Here is an 11,861-nt window from a genome sequence, read left to right as displayed (position 1 = left end):
ATATATATATATATATATATATATAAAATATTGTGAATTTCTTCAAAAAGAAAAAAGAAGAAGATGAACCAAACTGATTAAAGAAACCATTGGGCCATTGTATTCTGTTTCTAATGATTTGAGTTAGATGGCTAACCAAAACCACATAAAAAAACATATTCTTTCATTGTTTTTTTATTGAGAGAGAGAGCATGAGCTTCTAGCCAAGTGGACCTACCAGTGAATTTAGCTAAGGGCAGCCACAATCCCAGAACTAGGACGTAAAGATTGCATTTTCCAGAAAATGGCAAACAGAATAATACCCGAGTTTGTTGAACTCGAGTACTGAACACAGTACTCGAGCTTCACATACTCGAGTACTACTTTGAACAGTACTCGAGCTCAGGGAGCTCGAGTACTGTTTGGAATTTTTAAATCCCCGCACGCCATGTCAGCCATGCCACGGTGGAGCTATAAAACACAGTACTCGAGTTCACCAAACTCGAGTACTGAAAAAGATGGTAGATTCCTAATAATTTCAGAAACAGTGTCTTCGTGCAAAAAATTTCGAAAATTCATGGTACATGGCCAATTTGGCCCTGTTTGCAGTGTCAACTTTACTTGTATTAAGAGTTAAATAGCAAATATAGACAAGTCAATTTGGTGGCATTCCCAGTTCCTACGCTTAACACTAATTAAATAGGACGGTGAAAATATGTATAAATAAAGTGTTATGAAAATATATTTTGTGTTATTTAAATAACAAAAATTGTTGTTTAAACAATACAACTAGACATGGCCTCAAGAATTCAAACCCATGTAGCACTTGACAAAACATCTTGTGACACTAGCATGAGATTAGAATACTGTTTCGCAGTATACAATAATAATTTTCGGTTTTTTAGATAGGAAAACTTGCTTTCCCACCTTCACTTCTTGGTAGCTCAGAGCTCTCCTGATAGTATCTATCCTATTAATGGTGTGATATGAATTGTATGGATTAGACGCTATGAGTTTGTTGTGTGAATGTGTGCTCTATTTTATATTAGCACATTGTAAATCAATTTAAACTATATATAAGTAATTGTAAGAGTTTCAATTTTAATTAATTCTTTTAGAGTATAAAAAAATATAATTAGGATTTTCTCGGATCCAGATAACTGACAAGTATGTAAAGAGATGTAGCTCTTATTTCATAAGTATATGATAATAATGTAATGCTTAGCAAATAAAATCTAATCTATTTTTTTTTTTTTTTACATTCTGCTAATCCTTTTTTTTTTCATTAAATTGAACAAACAAACGATAAAAAAGAGGAATACTTTTTTTAATGAATAAAAAATGGATAGGGGTGACTTAAGTTAGCATCTTCTATCGGGGCGTGAGTAACGTAATCATAATGACACTTTATCCGTTGTCGTTAGACCTGAGCCTATGAGAAAACGAAATGCTTTTTTAAGCTTAAAATAATTGCAATAATGGACGTGAGCAAACCTTCAAATGTCACTTCACATATATGTCAAAAATTTAATAGAAGAAAGAGTAATCTCAAAATTAATTAAGATGTAAATGTTAGTTTCAAACTTTAATTGAGAGGCCAATTCCGGCACACGACAATTGTGCAACTTCTTAATGTGTGATTTTGGGTAGATTGTTGACTGTACAACTAAAATGAATGATTGAATTTTTGCTTATGCTAGATGTAATGGAACAAACTAAGTTTGGAAGAGTTGTGCTCCTCCGATGGTCAACACCTTATCCATCTGGACTCTAGCTAAAGCTTGTGTGTTGGTGCTTCTGCTTTGTTGCAACTCAATTTCAGTTTTTAATAACTCCATTTCTGTTTTTAATGGAATATTTCCGCATTGAAAAAAAAAGAAAAAGAAAAAGGGTCGGTCGGTGTAGCTATAGGTGTAGTTGTGTAGGTAAAGAGAGATACACTTTCACATTTACACCGTCCACCTGGTGCACAACAAACTCTCTTGTTGGGACCTCTTCTTTCACATCATCTACCTACATTATCATAATATTTATTTATTTATTTATTTATGTCTCTGTCTATATGTGGGCCATGTGTACTTCTTTTTTATTTGGACTTAAAAAAGTGTGCAAAAAACAAAGCTACAAATCTCAATGTACCCAGCAGCCACGTTTGACAAACAGCAGGATTGCAAATTAGTACAGCGCAAAGTTGATGGCATCTTTGACCCTTTTCCTTTACGGCTTTTTAATTACCCTTGATTTTTGGATCCCTCTTTCAATAATGGAATCATTACCATCATTCTTGAAAGAAATAATTGCAATTCAAAGTGAGTGATGATGGGTCAGTAAGATTTTGATAAAAGATTTTTAATATTGATGTTTAAGTGTCTGTAAAAATATATATTTATAAAAAATGTTATAAAAATATGTATTCTATTATTTAAATAACAAAAGTTATTATTTTTTAAATAACATTACTAAACAAGTCCTAATCTGTGATTAGTTGGTACTTGGTAGGATGATTTGGGAAAGTTAAAAAAAAGGGCCAACCAAAGAAGAGAAAAAAGATTAGCAGAGAAAGTTTTTGACTATTTCGTGCAAGAGAAAATAGGAGAATAGAAAGGAGTGAGGGTGAGCATTTTCCAATTATTGAACCTAACAAAATTTGTCCTTCCAAAAGTGGGAGGAAAAAATAGAGAACTTGGGTGAAATAAAGAAAAATAAAGTGATGATAGATTTGTCCCAGACTAATAAGTTTTTAGTCAATGAATAATGATACAGTTTATATAAAAATTAATATTAATCTATATTTATATATATTTATAAGACGAAGTATAGCATTTATTGTTGTTACGCTCTAATTAAGTTACATCAACGTCCACGTCATTATATATATATATATATTTTCTAATTTTCCTATAATTTCTTTTAACATTCACTTTTAAAATATATATATACTTTCTCAAATCTTTTTCATTCTCTTATTTTTTTCATCTCTCCACTAACCTCTACTTTAATATTACTATTTATCTTTTCCTTTGTCTTCCTTTATTTGTTTCTTCTTATTCACTCCCTCTTACTATAAATTTGTCATCTTCTTTTCCATTCTTTGCATAGTTTTCCCTCACAAAAATGTTATTTCTCTCTCTCTCTCTCTCTCTCTCTCTCTCTCTCTCAATTTTTTGGTGGATTTTTATTTTTCTTGCATCTCTGCTTTAGGTTGATAAATTTTTGTTTTTTTTTTTTTAAACTCTAATTTAGGTTGATACAATTTAGTTTTGTGTTTTAAGTTATTATTATTATTTTTTGTTCTCCGATTACACTATAAAGAATTAAAGATAGTAGATAAGAATATAATATTATTCTATTACATTGCATGATTTGGATAATTTAGTGTTTATTGTTATATCTTTCATTTTACTTTTTTTTTCTTCTCGTCATATTTTATTCAATATTGAAATTCAACCACATCCTCCTTATCATTAAATTATTTATATTTTCTCTCCCTTTTTGTTTTAAAAAAATAAAAAATGTAATATTTTACTTAAATTCAAATAATAAAAAATTGTCATCATCAAATTGTACTTATATTTTTTTACATTTATACTTTTTCCAAGCTTTCTCATTCCCTTTACCTTTTCATCTCCCCAAACCTTCTAATTTAATACTACTCTTTTTGTTTCCCTTTATCTTCCTTTATTTTGTTTCTTTTTATTATCATCCTCTTAATATAAATTTGTCATTCACTCTTATATTCTTTGCATAATTTTCCCTCACAAAAAAGGGCTATTTCCCTCTCTTTCTCCCTTATTTTTTTGGTGGATTTGTTTATTTATTTTTCTTGCATCTCTACTTTAGCTTGATAAAGTTGTGTTATTTAGAACTCTATTTTGGGTTGATGTGATTTAGTTTTGTGTTTTAAGTTTTTTTTTTTTTTGGTTCATTTTGATTGTTAAATGTTATCATATTGCATTATAAAGAATTAAAGATAGTATATAAGAATATAATATTATTATATTACATAGAATGATTTGGATAAGTTAGCTTTTATTGTTATATATTTTATTTTTACTTCTTTTTTCTTCTCATATTATTTTATTCAACATTTAAATTCAGCCACATCCCCCATATATATTATTAAATTATTTATATTTCCTCTCCTTTTTTATTCTTAAAAATTTAACATATAATATTTTGCTTAAATTCAATAAATAAAATTGTCCTCTCATAAAGTGGAGTAATGATAAGGAAACACTCATCCTCACACCCAATGCATCAAAGGAAAAATGGAATACAAAACAAATGTCAATTTAGAAACACTAAATTTAATGTCATAGAATCATCATCAAATTTTGAAAAACGATAGGTTGCCAATGGGGAGAGAGAGAGATGGTAAAAAACAAAAAACAATACAAAGTAATAAAGAGTAAAGAAAAAAAAATCAAACATCAATTAGTAATCATTAATTGGAAAACAAAGAGGTTGTAAGGAGAAGTAAAAAAAAAAAGAAAAAGAAATGGCCATACAGAGAACATTAAGAACTTTACAGTGTAGTCAAATAAACCATTAAATTCACTTAAAAATTAAATCAATAATCAACAATTAAATACAATCATAATACTAAATTTAAACTTAAAAATAATCAAACTCTAACTATGGAAACCATACTTCTAATCATAACTAAAAAAGAAATGTTCTCTGATAATAGCATAAATTACATAAGAAATAAAGTTATAAAATTTTAAAATCCCTTTTTTGACATTTCATATTACCTTATTTATAATATGTGTGTGTGTGTATATATATATATATATAATTTTCATACACTATAACTTTTGAAAATCTAATGAACGATACTACCTCTCATTTAATGTTATATGATAATGGTAAGAAGCGTTACAAATGAGATCATTAAAAAAATGATAAAATTAATTTGCCATTGTCATTATGGAGTGGTAGTCTATAGTTTTACACATCCAAAGAAGTGGAATATATAGAGTTTACTTAAAAGTATGTGTAAAGATTCACATTTTATATATGTGTGTGTGTGTATAAGGTTTTTATTAACTTAAAAACTAATGAAAAACCAATGGTTATTAACTCAAATTATAATATTAATAAAATACGTTATGAGATCATCCTAAAAAAATAATTACATGCAACAAACGGGTATGTGACTGGTATATATATATATATATATAAAAGCAGAGATCTCATGTGAGAAAACATGAGGTTTTGGCAAGTGACGCATTCTATATAAAGAGAATTGAAATATTCTTAAATGCCACAATGAGATAATAACAAATTAAATACTGACTTTTTGTTTTATTAATTTGGTTCAATGTTTCAAGACTTTTCTTATTAAAAAATAAATATTCTTTGTTTCTTTTGGTTCAATATTTCAAGACTTTTCATCTCTCACACATACACACAAACCTTTTTGCATTTTAATTCATCATTTTCACTTCTTACACTTCTAGCCATTTATATATACCTACCCATAGTTCTTCATGCCATCTCATGTCAAATACACACAGACCAAAAACAATGTCATTTACCTTCAATCTTTCAATGACACTTACCTAGCTCTATCATTGTTGTTTCATTTAATCCTAACCCCATATGAGTTGACTACAACCAAAGAAGGGGGGCTTTCATTTTGTATTGAGTGACAACAAAAGTTATGATTTTGATGTTAAAGTCGGACGTTGTGAATTTGTGAGTTTTGTAAATGATGTGATTAACTGTGAGTGTTTAAGATGTATATTTTGTTTTAGAATTAAGGAGAAAGAGAAAAACACTGTCTATATCAACTTTAATTCTATAATATATTAATATTCCTCCAAAGTTTTTTTTTTTTCTTTATTACACTTCAATTGAATAAATGATGTGTGTGCAATTTATAATTGTTGTTTTTTATGATGAACTCATTACTAATAAAGTTTTATAACAATTATGTTATAATACTTATACAACATTTTTCAAAACCATTTTACATAAAACATTACAACATTATTCGTGTATCGCACAGATAACTTACTAGTAATTTTAATAGTTAAAAACCAAAATATGATTGTATAATTTTTTTTTTTTTACAAAAGAGAGTATCTAGACATTTTCGAGTATCTGACTATTCCTTATGGTATACAATGTTAACGTGATAATCCTGGTAAAACTCGTTTGAATACCTCTGTTCCAAACTTCGGATGAGAACAAAAGACGTTGAGACAAGAAATTTCAAATGCAGTTACGGGAAGTAATTAAAACTATGGATAGTTAATTGCTGGAAGTAACCATCTACTCTTCTGATTAGTGGGTAGTTATGGACTTAAAATAGCTACATTTTTCGCATATAGATAGAGGTATTGGCATAAAGAGAAGAAACAACGAACAACTAAGAACATATCAGAGATCAATATGAGAGCATGTGTACTTAATTTCTTCAGAGATTTATTCTAAGAATTTAAGAACGCTTTATGCTTGTAAGTTGCTTCCTTTGTGGTTGTGATCTTGTTTAATTAAGTATTAGTCAAGTTTGATGAATTATTTAAGTGTTTGTATGTGTTTGATCTAAATTTTTGCTTGTTTAGAATCAATTCGATTTTAGAATGATGACTTAGGCTTTAATTTGTTGTAATTGCTTTGATCATATTTAATTCAATTAATTTCATTTCAAGATAGTTCACTTCAATCCATTTTAGTTCAATTAAGTGTACTTTGAATCAAAGCATTTGAATTTAGTCTATTTAGGAATAAATCACTTCGAAATAATTTAGCTTAAATCAGTTCATTTTGAATCAATGACATTAAAGAAAAATTAGGTTTAGGGATTGGACATAGTCAATTAGAAAATTGAAGTCACTTTAGGTCATCTTTCATTATTAAATTTGTGCATTTTCTCAATATGCTCTTGATTGAGACATTTCCAAACCCCAAGCCCTAATCCTTGAAGTCAAATTTCACTTTAAATTGGGTTTTGCACCCCTCTAATTTCACTTTAAGCAACCTACAAACATTAACAAGGGACCAAACTTATTAAAAATTGATTTCTACTAAAACAAATTGGCAACCACTTTTGGAAATAAAGAAGAGATATTACTTGATTTTTCCTTGGAAATTACACAATATGATTTTACCAATAGAGGTGGTAGAAATGAGGTGTGGACCAAGTCACTATCTTGAGACAAATCATGCCGTCTATGGTATATCCGATATAGTTAGACAAAATATTTTTGCACGTTGTCTCTAGGATACAACAGTCCAGCCTCCTTTGCTGATTATCCTTGCGAGCCTACACTGCTCATAAGATATAAGCTCTCTATAGTACTTTCTTTTTCCAGAAAATTTAGTAAAAGATAAATTATTTTTGTGAGTAGTACGAAGCAATAGAAAGTAAGTGTTTAGGACAATAATTTTTTTTTTGAAGTCTGTAGCTTTGTAATTCAAAAATATAATATTATATGAAACTTTTATTTCTTTCCATATATATAAAGCCGGACATGTAACTTATCCTTAGCCAAAGAATCAAAATGTTTGATAACATTTAAATGGTCATAAAGTTATTGAAATCAATATATAATCAAAAGGTATCTTTTTATATATATATATATATATAAAATATAAACCGGCCATCAAAAGTCTTTGCCAATGTATATACGTTGAAACAAGTTAATAGCCAAATCAAGTTGTCTTAGTGTCATATTGCTATTGAAAACAAAATAACAGCCCCTAAGGTGGCTAACCTTTAGATATCAATTAATATTTTCCTTTGAAACTTTGACTATACACAATAATTACAACTAAGAATGGAAAGCAAGTTGTAATGCTATAAACCATCAACAGTAAATTATATAAATATATAGTTGTATAATTTTTTGACACTTTCCATTTATAACGTTACTATTAAATATATTAAAAGAAACATTTTAAAGCAAAAGTTTATAAAGGAAAGTATACTAAAAGCTATCAATATATGGTATTAAAAATCACATTAATTTTCTTGAATTTTCCTAACTAAAACCATTGGCAATTGCTATTCAAATTTTGAATTATATTTGAATTTCAAAATTTAGCAATCAACGTATCTGACATTAAGGGGTAATTGATTTCACATTAATTTTCAAGAATTTTCCTAACTAAAACTATTGACATGCAATAGCTATTCAAATTTTGAATTATATTTGAATTTNTTAACTTCTACTTTAATATCAATATTTATCTTTCCCTTTGTCTTCCTTTATTTGTTTCTTTTTATTCACTCTCTCTTCCTATAAATTTGTCATCTTCTTTTCCATTTTTTGCATAGTTTTCCCTCACAAAAATGTTATTTCTCTTTCTCTCTCTCTCTCTCTCTCTCTCAATTTTTTGGTGGATTTTTATTTTTCTTGCATCTCTACTTTAGGTTGATAAATTTTTTTTTTTTTAATTCTAATTTAGGTTGATACGATTTAGTTTTGTGTTTTAAGTTATTATTATTATTTTTTGTTCTCCGATTACACTATAAAGAATCAAAGATAGTAGATAAGAATATAATATAATTCTTTTACATAGCATGATTTGGATAATTTAGTGTTTATTGTTATATCTTTCATTTTACTTTTTTTTTTCTTCTCGTCATATTTTATTCAATATTGAAATTCAACCACATCCTCCTTATCATTAAATTATTTATATTTTCTCTCCTTTTTTGTTTTAAAAAATAAAAAATGTAATATTTTACTTAAATTCAAATAATAAAAAATTGTCATCATCAAATTTTACTTTTTTTTTTTTTTTTTTTTTTTTACATTTATACTTTTTCCAACCTTTCTCATTCCCTTTACCTTTTCATCTCCCAAACCTTCTAACTTAATACTACTTTTTTTGTTTCCCTTTATCTTCCTTTATTTTGTTTCTTTTTATTATCATCCTCTTAATATAAATTTGTCATTCACTCTTCTATTCTTTGCATAATTTTCCCTCACAAAAAAGGGCTATTTCCCTCTCTTTCTCCCTCATTTTTTTTGGTGGATTTGTTTATTTATTTTTCTTGCATCTCTACTTTAGCTTGATAAAGTTGTGTTATTTAGAACTCTATTTTGGGTTGACGTGATTTAGTTTTGTGTTTTAAGTTTTTTTTTTTTTGGTTCATTTTGATTGTTAAATGTTATCATATTGCATTATAAAGAATTAAAAATAGTATATAAGAATATAATATTATTATATTACATAGAATGATTTGGATAAGTTAGCTTTTATTGTTATATATTTTATTTTTACTTCTTTTTTCTTCTCATATTATTTTATTCAACATTTAAATTTAGCCACATCCCCCATATATATCATTAAATTATTTATATTTCCTCTCCTTTTTTATTCTTAAAAATTTAACATATAATATTTTGCTTAAATTCAATAAATAAAATTGTCCTCTCATAAAGTGGAGTAATGATAAGGAAACACTCATCCTCACACCCAATGCATCAAAGGAAAAATGGAATACAAAACAAATGTCAATTTAGAAACACTAAATTTAATGTCATAGAATCATCATCAAATTTTGAAAAACGATAGGTTGCCAATGGGGAGAGAGAGAGAGATGGTAAAAGAAAAAAAACAATACAAAGTAATAAAGAGTAAAGAAAAAAAAATCAAACGTCAATTAGTAATCATTAATTGGAAAACAAAGAGGTTGTAAGGAGAAGTAAAAAAAAAAAAAAATAGAGATGGCCATATAGAGAACATTAAGAACTTTACAGTGTAGTCAAATAAACCATTAAATTCACTTAAAAATTAAATCAATAAACAACAATTAAATACAATCATAATACTAAATTTAAACTTAAAAATAATCAAACTCTAACTATGGAAACCATACTTCTAATCATAACTAAAAAAGAAATGTTCTCTGATAATAGCATAAATTACATAAGAAATAAAGTTATAAAATTTTAAAATCCCTTTTTTGACATTTCATATTACCTTATTTATAATATGTGTGTGTGTGTATATATATATATATATAATTTTCATACACTATAACTTTTGAAAATCTAATGAACGATACTATCTCTCATTTAATGTTATATGATAATGGTAAGAAGCGTTACAAATGAGATCATTAAAAAAATGATAAAATTAATTTGCCATTGTCATTATGGAGTGGTAGTCTATAGTTTTACACATCCAAAGAAGTGGAATATATAGAGTTTACTTAAAAGTATGTGTAAAGATTCACATTTTATATATGTGTGTGTGTGTATAAGGTTTTTATTAACTTAAAAACTAATGAAAAACCAATGGTTATTAACTAAAATTATAATATTAATAAAATACGTTATGAGATCATCCTAAAAAAATAATTACATGCAACAAACGGGTATGTGACTAGTATATATATTTATATATATAAAAGTAGAGATCTCATGTGGGAAAACATGAGATTTTGGCAAGTGGCGCATTTTATATAAAGAGAATTAAAACATTCTTAAATGCCACAATGAGATAATAACAAATTAAATACTGACTTTTTGTTTTATTAATTTGGTTTAATGTTTCAAGACTTTTCTTATTAAAAAATAAATATTCTTTGTTTCTTTTGGTTCAATATTTCAAGACTTTTCATCTCTCACACACACACAAACCTCTTTGCATTTTAATTCACCATTTTCACTTCTTACACTTCTAGCCATTTATATATACCTACCCATAGTTCTTCATGCCATCTCATGTCAAATACACATAGACCAAAAACGATGTCATTTACCTTCAATCTTTCAATGACACTTACCTAACTCTATCATTGTTGTTTCATTTAATCCTAACCCCATATGAGTTGACTACAACCAAAGAAGGGGGGCTTTCATTTTGTATTGAGTGACAACAAAAGTTATGATTTTGATGTTAAAGTCGGACGTTATGAATTTGTGAGTTTTGTAAATGATGTGATTAACTGTGGGTGTTTAAGATGTATATTTTGTTTTAGAATTAAGGAGAAAGAGAAAAACACTGTCTATATCAACTTTAATTCTATAATATATTAATATTCCTCCAAAGTTTTTTTTTTTTTTTCTTTATTACACTTCAATTGAATAAATGATGTGTGCGCAATTTATAATTGTTATTTTTTATGATGAACTCATTACTAATAAAGTTCTATAACAATTATGTTATAATACTTATACAACATTTTCCAAAACCATTTTACATAAAACATTACAACATTATTCGTGTATCGCACAGATAACTTACTAGCAATTTTAATAGTTAAAAACCAAAATATGATTGTATAATTTTTTTTTTTTTTTTTTTTTTTTACAAAAGAGAGTATCTAGACATTTTCGAGTATCTGACTATTCCTTATGATATACAATGTTAACGTGACAATCCTGGTAAAACTCGATTGAATACCTCTGTTCCAAACTTCCGATGAGAACAAAAGACGTTGAGACAAGAAATTTCAAATGCGGTTACGGGAAGTAATTAAAACTATGGGTAGTGAATTGCTGGAAGTAACCATCTACTCTTCTGATTAGTGGGTAGTTATGGACTTAAAATAGCTACATTTTTCGCTTATAGATAGAGGTATTGGCATAAAGAGAAGAAACAACGAACAACTAAGAACATATCAGAGATCAACATGAGAGCATATGTACTTAATTTCTTCAGAGATTTATTCTAAGAATTTAAGAAGGCTTTATGCTTGTAAGTTGCTTCCTTTGTGGTTGTGATCTTGTTTAATTAAGTATTAGTCAAGTTTGACGAATTATTTAAGTGTTTGTATGTGTTTGATCTAAATTTTTGCTTGTTTAGAATCAATTCGATTTTAGAATGATGACTTAGGCTTTAATCTGTTGTAATTGCTTTGATCATATTTAATTCAATTAATTTCATTTCAAGATAGTTCACTTCAATCCATTTTA

This window comes from Quercus suber, unplaced genomic scaffold (genome assembly GCF_002906115.3).
Source record: "Quercus suber isolate HL8 unplaced genomic scaffold, Cork oak 2.0 scaffold_611, whole genome shotgun sequence".
Taxonomy (NCBI): Eukaryota; Viridiplantae; Streptophyta; class Magnoliopsida; order Fagales; family Fagaceae; genus Quercus; species Quercus suber.
The sequence above is the reverse complement of the archived record's forward strand: the minus strand, read 5'-3'. Positions refer to the sequence as shown.